Here is a 21,417-nt window from a genome sequence, read left to right on the forward strand (position 1 = left end):
ATCTAAACAACAGTAGAAGTTTGGTATGACTATCAAAATTTGAAGATTAAAAATGTTTTGTTTGAGAATCTATTAAGAGACCAGTTACTTAAAATATTTAATTGAAAATTGTAGCCAGCGGTAATACTGGTAAACCGGCTGGTCGCCAAAGGCGGCTAGTGATGTTAATAAAATTGAAATAATTGCCGAAGGCGACGAGTATTAGTAAGATTAATTTATACATGTCTGTCAACTTGGATGAATATATATTTTCACAAAAAGGTACCACATTATTTTTATCATTTAAGATAATTTATAAAACTTAAACATTAATGATTGAGCATTCCGAGTGGTTAGCTATACTTAAAAGAGGAGAAATTAATTGGCGACGAAAATTAGCGATGCTTCTGTAGTTCAGAAACTTCATTCTATAAATTAAAACGCGTGCACCTCTATTTCGTTCATTCTGACTGTATCTACTTATGAATGATTCTACAACACTTTCATTTGACTTTACTTCTCGTTTTCATTTTCCTGTTGAATTAGTCTTCTTTCATTACTTCAATAGTATTTAACAGCATGGCTGAGACTTATGTTTAAGTTATAACAGGAAACAGTCGAAATGAGAACCGCGTTTATGTTTTGAAAGAGAAGTCACGTGACTTCACCTGCAATTTTACCAATTCCTATAACTAAATAGTGCGGTTTTTTTGTTTTTTGTTTTTTTTGATAGCCACATAAGAGAAATATTTATATAAATAATATACCACGTTCATAAATTGAATTTCTTTATTACAATTACAAATTTAAGTCAATCAATGTTTATAAAGATTAATCAGAAAGCAATAAATGTTGAAGATGTATTTTCCGTCAACGGTAAGGGTTATAATCTGATGTTTATTAGTTTTTAAAATTGACATAGAAATCAGGAATATTTATAATCACCACCAATTGTATAGCAACTCTGTAATTCTCACTAAAGGTGAAATATTTTTATTTTACACTGATTTAAATCATTCAACAATTCATTAAGAACAAGCGTTTTTGTCCCCCCCCCTTCCTGTTTTGAACTGAAGAGATCAAAGATGCTAAAAAGTACACTGCGTTAAAAAAAAAGTTGGACACCAGATTTTTTTAAAGAAAAACTTGGAATCCTTTATTTTTACTGAAATTATTTTCATGGAGAGCATTTTGCAGATCATTTCACAAGAAAACATCGGTATCATTACCATGATATTCAAAAATAAAACATTAATAATAATAGAAATAGTTTCTCCCTTTTGAAATTGTAAAAAACAAATAGAAGGACAAGAATACAATGAATAAAATCCAAGCGGTATTACTAATGAATATACTCTTCCCATTAGCAGCTCTTATGACTTCGAATATTCTATTTTGCAGTGAATCATACAAAGATAGGATTTTTGTTTGGCAAAAAATGTTCCACGAGTTTTCCAATGCTTCTCGAAGCTCAATGATGGATTCAAATTTTTTATTCACCACCTTAAACCCGACAAAAACACATTGTCCAGATTAGGGTTTTTAGTTGACCAAGGTAACGCCAGACGTTTATTTGCAATGAACTAATTTCAATAACGGTGTGAATGGAGTCTTACTTACATTGCCCCGTCTTACTGAAGCACCATTCATCTCCTCCTAATTCGGAGGCATAAGGAAGAAAACTCAGAATTTAGCAGTTAATTTTAATTGAACTTTCAAAAGGAAGTGAAAAAAAAATAACCACTGATACTAAACTGATATTTCCTCTGAGTATACGTGAAGTAATGAGAATGTTTGTTGAGAAAAAAAAGTTCCAAAGTTGATCGATAGATGGTGATGCACTCGTCATAAAGATGTTAAAAAACAATTGCTTTAAAAGATGTATTAATTTTAAGATGCTAATAAAAGGACGTGACAAATGCATTACACATGGCACTCGTAATAAAAAGGTGGGGAGCATGCCGTTTCTGTTATTCTGCGTCTGAAAAGGTTGTTATCACTCTATCATTGAAGGATCGAGTTCTGTTTGGGACATCGCTTTACAAAAACAGTGACTGTGTGGCAATTACATGGAAGAAATTTCGGATATTAAAGGGTTTAAAAAGCTGCTCTGGTCCGCTTGTTACATTCGATCTAAAAAAGATTATTGATAAATTCAATGAGACGGGTTCGTTTGATGTGAAATGTGTCAGTGAGAGGAAAGCAATTGTTTCGACGTCAATAGAAGATGCGACTACAGCACTGTAGGAAGAACGAAGCAGTCCCAAGTAACACAGCTTGTGGAACAGTACTGTGCGATATATTAAATTTTTCAATATTTAACAATATTATACGATATTGTAAATATTTTTAATATCATACAATATACGTGCTACTAGGGGTGCTTCATGAACGTTCAGTGCACAGGGAATTTCCCGAAATTTCGACACGCCTCCAAATAAAGCTAGTAAAATTTTAATACACATCCTGCAATGCCATCTATTCAACATTACGCATTTCAGGAACTGCTTTCCTGCTAATCTGCCAAACGAGAAGCTTGCGCATTACAGTGTCTTGCTGGAATCGAAATGGATAGTGCATGGTCATCGAACATTTTGATGCCATGCGTCAAAATGTCGAACCTTTTTTCCTTCCTCAAAACAAATTTCCACTGTTTCACGTATACTAAGATGAAATATCAGATCATTCTGACCAGTGTGTTAAAAAAAATGCAATTTGATTTATAGTCAGTCTGTATGCTTCTATCTACTGTTGAAAAATACCAGACTTGTTCTTTCTTCAAATCCAACTGCTAACCAGACCATTAAACAAGCACCCACCCACCCAATTTGCCAGAGGAATAAGATTCTTCTTTATCCTTCAGATAATGCCAGTAGTATTGATAGCCACTTGGACGGTCTAGTTGAATTTCTTCACATCTGAATTTTCGATGTTTTGCAAGATTTAAAATATATTTGCTTATGTAGTCCATGGCATGTGCTCCTTAGCTCAAGATAAACAGTTATCAATAAGCGTTTGATACCATTTTAAGTAATGCTTTAGTTTTTTGAAAATGATTTTCTTTTTTTATCTTTTTATGTAATTGCAAACTGTTTGCTATGACACATAAGCCAGTTATGATTGATTTAGAGCCTTGGCAACACTTCCACTGCTCTTTTTTAAGCTGGGGACCAAATTTTCTTTCACCGCACGCGCGGCGTTTCACTTTTTGGGACTACATTTTGGGAAATTTGGAATACTCCTTCTTTATCTTCCCACTTTCATCTGGATTTATGAAGTTAGAAACTATACTGACGTGTAGTATACGAGGAATTTCTCTAACACATTTATCATCATTTTCATATACAAAAAGAATATATTATATATATACGCAACTTTCAACAAAATAAGCTTTTCTTAAAAAAAAATCAGTTAAAGAAAAGTTTATAGTTATTCTCTTACTTGTGCACAATTAAATAAATAAAAAAATTCAGATGCCCTTCTACCTTTTTTTTACATAGTGTTAAATTATATGTACTAGTTTTCATTTTTATAATTGACATCAATTGTAGACATTTTATTTTTATGTGAAAAATAAAAATGGTGTTAAACAAAATTTGCATAACAATTTGATAGTCAAAACAAAAATATACAATACAATTTTAAAAAAACGACTACCCTCCATTTTTACGCAGTGAAGGAATGAAATATTAATGAAGAAAAGATTAACAGACATGTTTAAATATTAATTCGAAAATCATTTAAAGAGTGTCCATTATAATTAACAGAAGAAAAAATTTCTACTGAGCTAAATCTTTGCTTCTATACTCAACTCAATTTCTCAACAACCATGAACACTTTTATTTACAGTCAATAATGAGATTTTTTGGTAATCCATATAAAGTAAATTGATGATATACAAGACAAAGATATGTATTAAGCTTCTAAAAGCATGAACATAACATCACAGACTGAAGATTTAAAATATATTTGCTCATGATATTTTACTTCTAAATCAATTTATTGTAACAGATCAAATGTTAATATTTTCAGATTTAAAATAGAGGATAATATATCACCTTAATAATTACAATAATAATACGTATTTGAGAAATAATTTTACTAAATTTGCATTCATAAAAGAAAATAAATAATTTTCAGCATATAACAATTAATTGAATTTCGAAAGATGTAATATAAAACAGAAAATTTAATAAAATAAATTAAGTTGATGACTATTTCACAATAAAAATTTTAACAAATTGTTAAATATATAAAATAAAACTGAATGTCCTTTTATATGCATATTCAATCTTTTTAGTAATATCCAAAATTGGCTGAATCATGTCACTGGATAGTAAATTAAAAAGTATGCTACTGATTATGAGCCAAAACAGAAAATGAATCATAATTACTGCTCCAGAACAGTTAGATCTTTCTATTTCAATGATGGCATTTTCTTACAATGACTTTAAAATGCATGCTTCTAATGAATGTAAATTTATTTCTGATGAATGAGTAACAGCATAGCATACTGTTAATAAAAACAAGAAAGAGAATACGAATACAGGAAATGAGTATCACAAGAACTGGAAAATTATACAATAATTTTTTTAGCTTTCTTTGAAGGTTTTGGACTTGGTGAGGGACCTAAAAAAAAGAAAATATATACAAAATATTACATGTTGGAAAAAATGCAGTAAAAATTATAGAAAAAAGTTTAAAAAATAAGATACATAAAATATGCCCTAATGATAAAAACAGCACACTAATAATTGAAGAAAAATTTTATGATTAAAATATAAGCTAGTGCAATTAATATTATTTAACATTTACTAGACTATAAAAATTTAATACAATTCTAATAAACAAATCAAAAGAGCCTTTCTAATCATTTTTCAATGTAATAGAACTGTAATTATTTATAACAACAAGAACTCAATGAAGCTTCATTTAATCATTCCAAGTGACTGTAAAAAATGTGTCAGTACATATGAAAAATCAGCACAAATGGTAAAATGCTTCAGTAATTTAGAAACATGAGCATACTATGAAATTACACAGAACAAAATTCATAGTCTGCTAGATACATGTTAGTACTAAAATTACAATATTACAACAATCCAAACAAATTAAAGTGCTGACAGCAAAATTCTCATGCATTCTGGAGGAAAAGATTAATCATGCAATTTGTAATTGCACAGTTCCTCTACTAATTTTCTTATTATGATAAATAAGAAAAATCATGTTCTGGTATTTTTGCTACATGATAAAAGTATTGGAATCTGAAGTTAAATTCAGATGTTAAAAAAGAAATCAACAAGCTCTAATATTAAATCATTTTAATTTGAATCAAATACTTCACTAAACATTGCATTCTTAAAGAGCACTATTCACTTTATCATAAAGAATGTCAATACCTTGGGTTTTTTTTTTTTAATACCTGTTCTAAATATTTAGTTTGTAAACTTTTATTTATTTATTTATTTGAACAGGCTTTCAAAACAAAATTGTGACGGAAGTAAAATTTCAGTTATAATGGCCTCCTAAAAGCTTGTCATAAAATTACGAAACAGGAATTAATATGATTTTGAAATTAATAGCATATTAAATTAAGATTCTGTTTTGTACATTAAACTATGTATCAATGAATACTGTTTTGGCAGCCATATGCTTTTAAGGTCATATGAACCAAACTGAACCTATTTCATAAAAGACAAGCTTTGAACAAAAGAAACATTAGCAGTTAATTTAATAAATAAGAACACTAAAAGTTCATAATAAATAATAATAATGCAATGGAAGTTGCAAACAAAGATAAATTGAAATTTCAACATATTTCGATAACTATTTCTTGAAATGTAAGAAATGATCAGAATTTTTATCAGCTTAAACCTAAAAGTGGTAAAAAGGGCATTATTGTATACAAAAATTTAAATATTTTTTAAAGTTTTAGTAAAAAATTGAAAAATAGAAACAAAGGTTTAAAAAAAAATCCAACATAGAAAAACTACAAAAAAAATTGGATGAATAACAATAATAAGTATAAATAAAAATAATACGAATAAAATGCATATGGAAGAACAGTAAGAATATAATTAGGATTTTGTTGAAATTCAAACTGGAGTATAAATTAAGATTATCTCAACAAAAAAATTTTATTTTATCTCATATACAAAGAAAGCAATGAAAGAAAACCTCTCTAAGAATTAACACAATTTTTAGGGTGGTTCAAGAGGAGAAATAATAACATAGAATGTAATTTTTTTAAAATGAAATTTGGGTTAACTCATAAAAATTCCACTACTTTTAAAAGCAATAAACACAAATGAAATAAATTCTTTTTAATGTTTTCTCCATCCTGCAGAATTTTAAAAAATGAAGTAGGTCATGTTTTTTCGTGACAATATATATAAGTCATCAAAAGATATCCATAAAAAAAAATAAGATGCAATTTACTCTCAAACAATTTAAATAGCAAAAATACCTTACTCAGTCAAGCTTAATCAAAGACAATTTTAAAAAGTCAATAATTCAAATATTACTTCAACCAATACTTAGAAATATAGTTTTTTAAAATAAGTGTCCCAATTTTTGAAGATTACAAATGTTATTTTACAGATGAGAATGAGAAATAAATATTACTTTCTCATTTTCAAACATTTTCTGTTTTAATAATGACCAGAAAAAAAGTAGCATGCAGTCTTTTTATTAGGGCACAAAAAAGATATGAGATATTCAAAAAAATTTTAACTTAAAAAAATTGCCATTTAAATTTTCTATATTGCATTGAATAAACAGAAAAAATATATATATATGAAAATTATGGACCATTAGAATATTTATAACTTGCTAAATTTCAAACATGATCAATGATATTTCTTATTATAAAATTTAATGGTATTGCACACAATATTAGATTTAGCAATATGCCACAATCCAATGAAATATTTATTAAAAATAATTTTAAATACTTTTTCCATGGGTCATAAGACAGCAACTTTTACACATATATATAAAGTTATAGGTTTAAAATTCAATTCTTAAAAATTTTTGGTACTACAAAATCATGTCAAAACTTCATTCATATTGAATTAGAAAAGAGAATTACCTTTCCACAAGAAGTCTTTAATATTATTAATATTCTAATTGGCATCCCAAGGTAATTTAAATTCTTATATTATCAATTAATGAAAGGAAATTATGTTTTGAAACAGATTTACCACAAGTTTTAGCTATAACATTGATGGAATATGAATATGCACCTAAATGTATGTGAAATATGCTATTTATCAGCATTTAGATTTTATTAGAGATCCAACATATACATCATGTCACCAAATATTTTTAAAACTGGAGGCTTCATTTGGAATAAGACTATCTTTTAACACATTGGTTGATATTGTAAGTAGAAGTTCACTCCAGTACATAAATATTTTTCAATGCAAGTACACAATTAGTTAATATTCCAACTACAATTACATACACATATTCATTGCATGAAATAGTAATTCAATTACAAATAGTGTTAGCAAGTTTGATTAAACAGAGTTATTAGTGAGAAACAGGAACTAGGCAGACTTAATTCAGCCTTACCATTTCAATTATAAAAACAAACAAAAAATTAATTTTTAACTAGCAGGAAAGAAAAAACTTGCAACCTTCCAGAAAATACACATAAAAAAAATTTAAAGTTCCCAATTTTCAAACTGAAATATAATCAATATATTCATAGCAATAGCACAAATCTCTCTATTTTCAAGAAAAGAAGTAGAATTCAGATAATGGAATTTTCATAATCCACAATGTTTAATATTAAACATGAAAAAAATCTTATTGCTTTAAGTAATTTTTATAGTTAAAGCAATAATTACAACTGAAAAACCACTTTCAAATAATACAGATACTAAAATTTCTTCATAATACTTTCCTTAACATTTTGATAATTGAAAAATTACTGAAACAACATAATTATTCTTTTTTAGCTTTAGAACTGTTTATTTGTTTTTGAGAAAAAGTTCTTGAACTTTGAATGATGCAACAATTAAACCATATGAAAACTGTCAAATCACCAAAGATCAAAGAGATATGGCTAAAAATAAGCCTTTCAGGTAAAGCTAAATTTGGCACAAAAACTTAAAATTCAAAACAGTATTGATTTCTTTAACCCTTAACTGGGGACGTGCGGTCTGCAAGACCACTAGCGATGGATTTTCTGTCACCCCTATTCTATTTTTAACTCAATTGAATGGATTTATCCTGTAGCTTTCGGTTTTATGACCTTGAATACACATGCACTTTTTCAACCGATTTCAGCAGATGTTTTTTAAAAATAATTCAAAAATAATTTCTTCCAGTGCGGTCTCTAAGACCGCATCTCCCTGTTAGTTTCCCAGTAATAAACAAGGCTTAGCAGATGGCACTAAAACTTGGGCCCTAAATATCATCCAGTTTACTGATTATGAAGCAGTGCTCTAGACACTTTTAAATGAAGAATAAAGTGATTTTAGTGATAAGGATAATTGTAAAGAAGAGTTTTTCGATGAAAGTTCACATTCAACTGATTTTGATATGTATGTTCAAACATAATTAGTTTTTCTAGTGATAATGTATTTTTGAAAAATTCATAAAATATATTAATATACCAAGAAATATATATACAGAATTAAGAAGTTGATTTTTATACTAGTTCTTAACCTGTATATTTAAAATGCCCTAGAAAACCGTGCTATGAAAGTCACACAAGCCGATAAAAAAAGGGCCAATTTTACCCATTGTCATTTTTTTTATTTTTCATATAATTGTTGAATTTTACATTATATTGTCTTCTATATACCTTCATACACTGTAAAAATAAATATGATTTAAAAAGTAAAAAGTAATATGCTTTTTCAAGAATATTATTTATTGTAACATGTAATTTGAGAAGAAAATGTATGTTCCAACGCATTTACTTTTTTCAATGATAATATATTTTAGAAAATTTCTAAAACATATCTATATATCAAGAAAAATATCTGCAAAATATATTGGCATATTTTCATACTAATACATTCATTATAAATTTTAATTTGTGTAAATGAAATGCGGTCTCGTAGACCGCACCTCCCCAGTTAAGTCCTAAAATTTCACCTCCCGAGTTAAGGGTTAATCATTGTTTCATTCATAATATTTTTAAAGTTATACAGAATTGGCCATGAATAAATGCATTTGCAAAATTAACTATCAGTTTTATCAAAAATAAAATAAATCCTTGAAAGAAGATATATAAAGCAAAATAACTGAATATCATATAATAGTACCTGTACAAAATACCTTATATTTAAACGAACTTCTCAATGAAAAAATTTCAGAGCAACTTGATCCCTTTCAGATACCATTTCATCATCTAGCTGAAGAAATATAATCTAATTAAACAGATCTAAGTAATAAAATTATACTTGTAATATAGCCTCTTTTCTTGAGTAATACTCGACTGCAGAGGTATGAATTTATTTAACATGAAAATTCTACTTATCTTCCTCAAAACAAAACAAAAAATTTTAATCATTATATTCGTCACAGATATTTTTCACACTTTTTTCGTCACACTTTTTTACCATCTTAAAATTCAAAAAATTAATTTGTAAATTATACCAATTTTTTGCTGTATAAATTTCTTTCTATATTTGTTCAAACTTAAAAAAAAATTTTTTAAGCATATTTTCCAACAAGATACATAAGAATTCTGAATTAATATTAAATGAATCACAAATGATAATACAAAGATAAAAAAAAAAAAAAAAAACTTCTGGAAGAACATCAAAAACACTATTTAAGTTGTGGTATTTTTTTATTTTATAGTCTGAATTATTAATGCTATCAATAAAAAAAATAATGGAACATGCAAAATAATAAAAATAAACTTCTCTCTTTAATGCAAATCATTATTGGAAAATTAGATTTCAGGAAAATAAGTAATATGTTTAATTCTGAGAATCTGTAAAAGATTTAAATTTACATTTAAACTATACTATTGACATGAAGAAAAATACCAAATTTTACATTGTTTTGCTTAGAAATAAGGTTACATTATTAAAAGGCAAGAAATAGCAAAGTGCATAGTTTTTTTTAATGTATTTCAGGGGGCAGAAAATAAAGGAAATGCACAGTAAAATGAGCAAAATAGTGCAAGGCTTTAAAAATAGTATGAATTGTATACCTATCAAAATTTGAAATTTAAAAACCTTTTTCTAATGAAGCAGTTGAGACTAAGTTACATAAAATATTTAATTAAAAATTTTAATGGCCATTAACTCTGATGAACCAACTGGTCATCAAAGGCAGCTAGTAGAAAATAAACCCATTATAGCAGACTAGGAAGGGAACTCCATACTATATGGAATTTATTATACCATCAAATACCGTGATCATTTAATAACACTTATAGAAAACTTACCATACAATAGTATCAATTTTTTTTGTTGTAAGTTAAATGGAAAGTTTTCACAAATCTTATATTTAATTTTTATACCTAGTACACTATTATTTTGTACAAAAAAAAAAAAAAAATACTAAAAACTTAAGTACACCTTATTTTCAATGCTCACTAAATAAGATTAGTCAAATAATCAGAATATAAAATTTTATTTTGACCACATTCACAAGTCACTGAAAAAGTGCTTCATAATTGTTCACCTCCATTCTGCAAGAAAAGATCAGCACAGAAATATTATACAAGTTAAAATCGAAACATTTCGTGATGAAAGGAGAAAATTACAAAATAATTTTTTTCCACTGCTAATTAAAATTTTTTAAAAAATATTCCTATTACTAAAGCACAATGGAGTATTATGAATTTTTTACAATAAATCAATAGGTCTCATAATTAATTTCTTTGCTTATAAATTTCATACCATCACATTTATTTATGACTAAATTTACATCAGTGAAATATTAAATAATGATTAAATAGAAATGCCCTTAAAAATAATAAACTACCTATTTTTAAATTAGGAAAAAAAAAAATCATCACGTTGACATTAATAAAATTAATTTATAGTACAGTGCAAATTAATTCAGGCAAGCACAGAAGTTTTCATATATGTAGCTTAATTTGTGCAAGTTCAATTAAGAATATTATTATTATTAATAGTAGCATTAGTGTAAGTTCACTTACATGAGTAAAAAAAAAATGTCCTCCTTTAAATTTAATGATATCCTGTATGAGTTTTAGCATGGATTCTTACAATTTAGACCACAGATTTTTTTTTCTGCCATCATCACTAAACAAACACTTTTATGGTATTTTCAATCATTTTTCTCTTGGATGAGAAACCCATCTTGCTTAAGTGCCTTTTCTTCATGCTCCACAAATTTTTTGTGGATTTACACCTAGAGAATTACCAGGCCAATCCAAAACAATTTCCTTTCTTGAAGGAATTTTCTTATCAGCTTAGAATTATCATATAGATTAAGATCTTGTTGAAACACACTAAAACCACAAATAAACATTTTCATAAAAGGATTAATTTTACCTTCTATTATGGAAATGTATTTTTTGGAGGTTCATTATTTCCTCAACTAGTATTGAGTTGCCAAGTCCCCTAGATATAAAATAACTTCAAAGCATCTGTTTTTGAGGTGCTTAGCTGTGATTAAAAAGTTTTTCCCTGGTGGGTTCATCAGAGCTCTATCTGTCAAATTTTGACCATATACCTTACAGAAGAAGGAAAGAAAAGAAAGTACACTGCTGAATAAACAATTTTCCAGTCTGATATTTTCTGGCTCAATAAAAATGTTTCCTTTTCATTAAGTGTTAATAACTGTTTTTGGATCATCATTCTTGCCCATCTCCCTCTTGCCTCTGCTTCAATAAGCCTTTATCACAATGTTGATGAATCAATACTCACACCAATAATTAATCATTTTTTTCTGAAGATTCCTATGATACATTTTGCTATTTTGTATAAGAAATTTGTCTAGCCAACATGTTATGTTATGTATGCATCCCCATTTACTCTTCTGTTCTGAAAAAACTCTTCCAAACTAATATTGCTGATAAATAATCCTGGAAACACTAGATATCCAAGCTCCAACAAGGACAGCAATGTCTCTCACTGTTTAGAAAGTTATGCTGATTTAAAAAAACAGTAAAAATTTACAGTAAAAAATTCCAGATTTTTTCCTGAGAATGATATCTATTTTTTTTTTTTTTTCTTTCATACATACAAGAACCAGACAACTCAAACTATCAACCACTTCTAATAGTACCTATAATGCAATTGATGAGAAAATGCTTTATGTATGATGATAACATGGGTCAAACCTATTTAATATGATAACAGCTAACTTCACTTCATTACAATTGAAATTGTTTTCAGGCAGGAAATTGCAGTGAATGGATGAATTTTATAAAAAATGTCCCAATTAACTTACAAAGTACTATAGGTAAGAGACTTAATATGAAAGTACTTTTGAACCTGCATATAAAATTATAAAAACATGCATAAAATAAATATGGGTGCAGATAATGTTGAAGAAATTTAGAAATATTTTTATTTAAGACATTAAATCTTGTGTTTTCTCATGATGTTTTTAATTGAAGTGTTTAAGTGCTTGTTTAAATTATTACAGTTGAGAGCCATTTTGTAAATAATGTGCAAAGTTTCACATTTCACAAGCAAAGTAACAGACACCAAATCAGAGGCAGGATTTTTTATTATTTCAAAAGGGAAAATGCCCATAATAGGGAATGCAAGAGAAATTTCTGCTCAGTATTTTTAAAGTGTCTTGTGAAAATCTCCAGTAACAGATGACACAACTAACAAATTTTAAGTTATATATATACTTTGAAAAGAATAGATATAATAAGTACAGATACATTTCTTACATATATACTTGTCTCAACATTAAAAATTAGCATAACAAAGAATTCCAAAACAACATCTTCCCTTTTACAATATGATATTATTCTATAATTAGCTGTTTTATCTTCAGTTTGACGGTTTGTTCAATTCCAGCAGTAGCTATCAGTAAAAAGAAAATAAATAACTCCCTCACAACAATAATTATGCCAATGAACTGTAATAATTCTTTGCCAAAGTATTTCAACACAACAGATTCAAATTTTGACAATATCAAAATAAGTACCAAAAAAAATTCATCACTTAAGTAGATCCTTATCTCATAAAGTAACTAACAAGTCATAATTTTTTTATCCTAGATACTATTTACATCATATGCTCCCTGAATCTATAAAGCATGAATATATATGAAAAGCATGTTTATTCAATTTCAATCTTATTGATTTTTGATTTTAATACAAAAAAATTATTGATTGTAACATTTTTTATAAACCTATTTTTAAATAAATAGTGCAAACAATAACTGAAATATAATATTTCATTAAACAGGTTACCATATTAAAGATAACCAATCTTGGACTAATGAATGTGCCTCTAGATTCTCGTTTCTATACATCAATCAACAAATTAGACAAAAGACACAATATTGCAAAAGGAAAAAAAAAAAAAAAAAAGAAAGAAAGAAAGAAAGAAAAGAAACATCTATTTTACAAATTTCTGGAATACCTACACAAGCTATTAATCCTCAGCCAATAACATACAACAGTTTCCAATTTTGTACTGACAAGTGAATTAGAATAAACTTATTACAAAAAGATAAATACACCATATTTTGAAATATATAAAAAATTTACTAAAACATTATATTATAAAATAAGCATCATATGACAATACATGGATTGAATAATTTAATAGGGAACTAAAACAGCATTTTGAGATGCAGATCCTTTTGTAAAACATTACAGAAATAGATACTACATATAATACATTTCTTCTCAAAATTAATTAATGTATTATAAATATAGTTTTTAAGGAACAGACAGGAGCTGGTGATTTTGCATAGCAATTCATGAGCACTAAGGTACAGTTTTCAACAATAAATGTGAAATTTATAAAATGGCAAATGATTTCCGTTTACATGTTTATGTCTACATGTTGTTTATATATATAAAGTTAAATTATTTCCAGTATTTTTATTTAAAAAATTATCATTCAATCATTAAATAGAAATAAGGCGCAATTTGATTTTAATGATTAAAGTATTAGCTATATCATGTTTGAAATGAATTTTTAATGGATCAAACATATACCATTAATAGTAACTTGCTCCCTTTATTTTTTTCTACCAATTTTTTTTCTAATGTTACTTTTATGCAAGTGATTATTATTTCTTTCAAATTCATTACTGTTGCTGTATTTCATCTTTCTGGCAAATAGTTAAAACATTTTAAATATTAACTATCATTTTTTTCAACTCTTAATATACTGTCTCTAGTCTTAGTACTTTTATTCTGAAAAGATATAGCCTACACAAAATAATAAGAACCTATTTCTTCAAGATGTATATGCTACATAATTCCTCAAAACATGGAGAAAAGGTAAAAATTTCGTTAACATAGATAAAGAAAATACATTACATAAAAGATATCTATTCAAAATTGTGTTTTTATGAGTTACAAAGCAAAACAGGATCATATAAACTTCATATATTAGAAAACGAAAATTCTTACAAAAAGTGAGGAATACAATACAGCTTTTGAAACATATTACTTAAATTTTATAAACTTTATTGATATGATAATAAATTTTTACCCACCAAGTTATCTTCCCAAATAACTCAGCACAAAGATTGTAACAAAGTAACCTATTTCAAATATAGTTTTATATCTTACATCAAAACCCTACACTACTTTTGAATGTTAAAACTAAAATAAAACAAGGGACTCAAAGCCATCTTTTTAATTAAATAGGGATCCGAAATTTAACTGTCTCCATGTTTATCTAACTCTCAATGATAGATTAATGCAATTTTATATTTGTATGGATGCATATCAAAATTATCATAAGGAATAACACAAACTTAATGCTTTTCTATGTTACCTTCAGGTTGTTTCCTTTTGTCCTCTTCCACATCAGGAGGCAAATGATCAAGAAATTTAACTTTCACAATTTCTAGAGTATCCGCCATCGTTTCATAGAAAGTTTCTCTAGTTAGGCTACTTACGGGACAGTTCAAAGAAATTGTAAATCCACTCTCTGGTATGGTGAACCGTGAACATGACGGAATGCCTTCCATAATGAATTGTCTGAAACAACAGTATAATTTTATTGATGAATTTTTCACGTATCGCAAAATATAATTATGATAAGCCTGAATTAAAGTAAAATCTTAGACTGTTAAACGTCATATATATATTATTTTGTAATGATTAATCTACATTATAATTCGTTATTAATTAATATAATATTTATTATAATTAGTATTGAATTACATCAATATATAATATTATTAATATATATGTCATACAAATATGTTGTTTTTAAAAGATACGTTTCAAATAAGTTTACACATCTAACTTTTAATATAAAATTCAAATTAATTTACCTGGAATACTGTGAGGTAAAGAAAAGTACTTGAATTTTAAATCGTTTAGTTAGAATACTCAGTATTATTGACGATTATGCCATATATCGTTTAACAGTAAACACTGAACAGTTAAACACAACGACTAGCGTCTCAATCGCAACGTAATCCCTACGGAATGGGCGAATCCATCATGAACCATACTTTTCACAGGTAGGTACGTTTGCCCGAGAGGGGCAGCAGGGATAAACGTTGGCTTTTAAATATTGAGTTGTAGCTCAACGCTTATCCCGGTTCAGTTGAATTCTTTTTTCGTTGATCACGAGGGAATACGTTGTCATTACTTTAGCATGTGAATATGGATATAGTTTTCCCCTCTATTAATGTCTATTTTTAAATCACTATTTCTTATCTTTGAAAATGTTGTTTTGCAGTTTACAAATTTGTTCTTGTGTTGCATTTCATAAACGGATCATATATAATTTTTAGAAATGTATAAAATTACATTGTGAATGAAGAGGTAATGTGATATTGATATTTAAATTTCATAGTATATAATATGAAAATAAAACAAATCATTAACCATTTCATTTTTATACTTGTTGATTTTTTTTGTCATTATATTACTCTTGTGCTTTGTAGTTTTAAGTAAATACATGTTAAATTCTTGTAAAGGTAATAAACTAACAGGAATGAAATAACTTATTGAATTTAAATAACACGTTTTGTGAGTAGAAGACATATAACCAAAACTTAATGATCTAGGTCATCTTTATTTTTTAAAAAATAAGTAAAACAACTTTTACATAAATTTAGAAAAATAATTTTATAAAGTGCTTACTGTAAAAACAACTTTATCACAAAGTTTATTTCCTACTCGGGGATCATAGTGTAATAATAGACATAGCTTGTTGAGTAGGTATATATTGTAATATTTTATTGTAATATTTATTGTTTATCAAGTCAAGCCTTTATTTAAGAAACAATTTTCTTAAATGGATTCTGGTTTTATTAATGTTTGATTGAGATTTATTTTACTATATAAATTTCTAAAATTTTTATTATCACAAGTTATTTTCCTCTTCTCAATAAATAAAACAAATTGAGTTTTATTACTTAAAAGATAAATCTCATTAAATGAGCTATAAAAATATGACCCTTTTTAATGCATCAAATAAAGTTATTTCCAATTCATGTTTTATTGATAATTTAAGTTATTTTGTAACAAATTAGGGCTAAATTCTAGAGACGGGTACCGCCAAGTTTGGCGCCAAATTTTAAAGCTAAAGTTGCCAATATGGCAACTCCTCTACGCCTGCAATGTATGGCAACCCTGTGAAGAGAATGGGGTGATGTCGGTGATGTAATTATAAACTAATCAGGTATGAATTGACTTTGAATATCAACCAATTAGGTATAAGTGCAGCTTTTCGCGGGGAATTTCCAATTTCTACTGCTCCCCAAGTCTTGTAACGTATTTTTTCTTACTTTCTTCGATTTCTCTTGTGCTGGCAGCTTTTCGTGGGGAATTTCAAGATTTTCTCTTCAATTAATTGACGATTGGATTTATTCTGATTTCTTCTGCTTGTAAAGTATTTTTTTTTTTCTTACTTTCGTCGATTTTTCTTGTGGTGTAAAATGGATGGTATGATTGTGACAAATGAGGAATCCCTTAAATTGGGGGGTTTTTTCGATTTAGAACGTTTGGTAGCGAAAGCGTGTGTTGAATGGTGCATGAAAATGGATTTAATTGCTGATGGAAGTGTGGTGAATGCGGGCAGGATATGGTATTAACAGAAAGGAAAGGTTTGTAGAAGAGAAGGGCATTATTGTAAATTAACGAAATTCACATCGTTAAATCGGGTGAGTTAAAAAAAATTTGTATTGTTATTTTTGAGCATTTTTTAAAATTTAACATTGTTTAAATTGTGCTATTTTTAATTATTTCTTATATAATTATTATTATATAATTATTCTTATTTTATAATTATAATATTCAAAATTCTACTATTCTAATATTCTATAATATTCTAAATATAATATTATAATATTCTATTAAATACTAGCCGCCTTTGGCGACCAGCCGGTTCGCCAATCTTAATGTTCGTTAAAATTTTAATAATTAAATATTTTATGCAATTCCAACTTTAATAGATTCTTCAGCCAAATATTTTAAAACTTCACATTTTGATAGTCATATAATTCACTCATAATATTATAAAGGCCTTCAGTCATAACGTGATATGTATCTCTCTCATTTTCTGTTACCCCTCGTAGAATTTATGCTTTAAATTAAAGTGTAAAGGATTAATCTGCAATTAATATAATAATATTTTTTTACTGAAACAAAGCATTTCTTTTTAATAATATGATTACTGATATTAGAGTCACTGAGCGTTTAAACGTTATGGGCACTAAAGAATATCTTTCTTAATTTATGTAATATCTCAAGAATTTGTCAACAAAATTTTCTCAGATTCATCATGAATGGATCGATTCATTAACAATGTTTCATTTTAAATGCATCAAACACTAAGAAAATAAAATTAATCGTTTAAAATAATCGGTCGAAAACACGTCTAAAAAAACTACTTAAAAAACGATGTACTTAAAACTATAAGCATATACAAAAATATATAACTAACATAAATACAATTTACTTACAAAAGCATACAACTAACCTAAAAGTAATTTAAATCGTCCGTTGATAATGGTTGCCATGCCAACAATCAGAACACAGTGCGCATGCGTTAATTTTCTTCGCCTTTTACGCTAACGCAAATGCGTGAATTTTTCTACGCCAGTTGGGGTAACGCTATGCAGATTAGACATTTTTAATTTCCATTATTCTGTGTTATTTTAATTCAAAAGTACTTCAGAATGAATCTGAAATATGGATTAATTAACAATGTTTAATTTTAAATGCATAAAACATTAAGAAAATAAACAGAATCGTTTGAAATAATCCGCCGAAAAATCTTAACCCTAGCCTCATTACTGTTGGGAGAAAAAAAGAACTAAAGCCTAAATCATTTGGCGTTGGGGAAAATGGAAGATTAGTTTGGCGGAAAAGTTGGCGGTGGGGAAAATGGAAGATTTTTTTGGCGGGAAAGTTAGTTTTTAATTAATAATTAAAATTCTAATTAAAATTTCAAAAAAAGGGACCCCAGGTGCACAATCCCGACCTCTAAGGTATACATGTACCAAATTTGGTAGCTTTATGTCAAATGACCTGGCCTGTAGAGCGCCAACACACACACACACACACACACACACACACACACACACACACACATTGAGCTTTATTATAAGTATAGATATAGATAATTATTCTTATTTTTGTTCTTTTTGTATACTTCATGCCAAATTTTTCTCCTGCCATCGCCCCAAGGACGCTGTAATCTTCAGAAAAAAATCTCTTGAAAATAGTTATAATATTGAGAAATACATTTCTGAAGATTACAGCGTCTGCGGGGCTTGGCGAGAAAAATTTGGCTGGCAATCGCCAAATGGTACCCATCTCTAGAACTGTACCAAAATATGTTTCCATATTATTCAGAAATTTTTCTGTAAATGAATGTTGTCATATTACAATTAAATTTTTTTCAAAATCAGTAAATTACCAGTTTTGAAGATGATGTATTAATGGAAACATTCGTCGGGTCAAAAGTATTTTTAAATGATTTCAAGATTCATTAATATCAGGAAATTCAGAACCCTATAAAAACAGAATTAGTAATAATAATAATAAAAACAGTAGAAAACAAGTAAAAGCCACCTGAAAATGAATTGTCAGAAATATTGCTTTTGTACGTTTGTTGTTTTTTTGCTATAAATTTGATTAAATGGTATTTGTATTAAATATCCATTGAATAAGATGGTCACTGAAAAATATGTTTTAAGCTAATATGTCGACAGCTTGCTTGGAAAACGCATCCTTCCACTCCAGTGGAAAACGATTCAATTGAAGCGGGATAAACGTTGAGCTACAACTCAACATTTAAAAGACAACGTTTATCCCTGCTGCCCCTCTCGGTCAACGTCCCTACCTGTCGAAAGTATGGTTTGGGATGGATTCGCCCATCCCATAGGGATAGACGTTGCGATTGAGACGCTAGTAACTCAACGTAAAACAGAAGAATTCATTATTTAGAACATTATGCAATGCTTCCGATTATCCTTCATATAGCAAGTCCAAAAATCGTTTTCCGATAGGTCAGTTTCCTCAGAACGAATCCAAGAAGCGAGATCGTTAGTGAACACAGTACCCAAAACCATAGAAATCAAACCCGGGTCTACTTTAAGTATTTACAATACGATTCTATGAGTGTTTGTAAACAAGTAAATCAACAGTAGATTTTTTTTTCAGCTCTTGTAGAGAAGTTTTTCATTATCATAAAATATTTCACAAGTGCTAAAGTTAGATTCGACTTCATCCTTCTTAATGTTTGAACTCCTTTTTTCATGGGTCGTTTATTCGTTTTGTTTGGAAGCAACCCTAGGGCGAATCCGGAGCAAACCCCATAATTTTTAACAATGGTCACACCATAAAGTGAGCACCCATACTCCACCTTTTTGTGCCATCCTAGAAAGAAGGCATTTGAACTTTCTTTAATGGCGGATCTTTGATGGAATACGATCTTGAAATTGAATCATCCCATCCAGAAGAAAAGACCGTTAAGTGACAGCGGCTCTCTTCTAGGGATGACGAATATTTTATGAACGGTTATTATGTAAACAATATCAAAAGGTCCCAAATACTAGTGAACAATACTTTTCAAAGAGAGGTGCGAATCAAATCCTCGATATGATTTTACTGGTGATATTTCGATTATAGGTCCTGGATCACGATATAAAGTAACAATCGATATGATGTCCAATATAAAAGCTAAGGAACAAGAATTCAATCATGCATAGGAAAAGTCTTTTACACACTGACGCACATTCCAAGACAAGACCCCTTAACCAAGTTTAACTTTTCTTAACCAAGTTTCATAGAAATTTTTTTACATATTGGTATTTTTGTAAGGCACAGTAGACTGCGGTGTTTGTGGCTCTCAAAATTAGATAGTTTAAAGAATTAAAACAAATTAACACTAAAGTTAATGCATTATTTCGATAATATAAATGATAATTATATATAATAACATTCATATTTAAAAAAAATCCTCTATTTTCAAAATACTGTTCAACAAAAATATAAAAGTTTTAAAGATTAAAATTTGTAAAGGTCTCTTTCTCACTTTGTGTATTTTACCCTTTAACAGGGTTATCCAATAAAGGTCAGAATAAATCTTATTCTATTTACATAATTTTCTTAAAAAATCTGTCTTCTGTTGCTTAACTGTTCAAACATTCAATTTATAAATAAAAATCCATTACAGCGGTATTAGTAAAAATGATACTATCAATGGCTTGCTTATTCATAAAGAGTGTAAAAATCAAACTGAGTCTATAAGATACTTTTTTATAATTTACATAGTACAAAAAATTAGTTTACACAAATTTAATGTATAAGTTAAATAATTCCCAAATTTGGTTTTTGCAGAGTATTAAGAAAGTTTTAATAAATCCGATGAGTTAAACACAAAATTGAAAGCTATTCCAACCAAAATTTAAATAAACTAATAATTTAATTAAGTTGAATTTAATGATGGAAAAGGTATTCCATCTAAGAGATTCCTATCCTTCAAATATCCGATTTTATCTATACCAATAAATGATAAATAAAAATTTCTTCAATCATTTACTGAAAAAGATAGAAGTGTGTGTGTGTGTGTGTGTGTGTGTGTGTGTGTGTGTGTGTGTGTGTGTGTGTGTGTGTGTGTGTGTGTGTGATTTTTGAAGCAAAAGGCAATACCGAAGACAGTGAAGAGAATTTCGATTTTTTAACTTTTTTTTTTATTTCCATCCTGGGAGTCATGATTTTTTGCACAAGCAGATGTGAGGAGCACAAGTGTGATAAAAATAACAGTTGTTTGGAACAAATATTTAAAAATAACAATAGCAAAAAAATGTGTAATTAAAAAA

At 28.0% G+C, this 21,417-nt stretch overlaps 1 long non-coding RNA gene across 1 annotated transcript; it reads right to left on the bottom strand.

Annotated features, from left to right (window-relative positions):
- Positions 1–4,442: 4,442 nt before the first annotated feature.
- Positions 4,443–15,632, bottom strand: LOC129958518 (uncharacterized). The gene is made up of 3 exons (XR_008783232.1): positions 15,409–15,632; positions 14,904–15,109; positions 4,443–4,608 (listed from the first exon to the last, which is right to left on the bottom strand). It is a non-coding gene; the product is annotated as an uncharacterized LOC129958518 (long non-coding RNA).
- Between the last annotated feature and the right edge of the window lie 5,785 nt (positions 15,633–21,417).

Source organism: Argiope bruennichi, chromosome X1 (assembly GCF_947563725.1).
Source record: "Argiope bruennichi chromosome X1, qqArgBrue1.1, whole genome shotgun sequence".
NCBI lineage: Eukaryota > Metazoa > Arthropoda > Arachnida > Araneae > Araneidae > Argiope > Argiope bruennichi.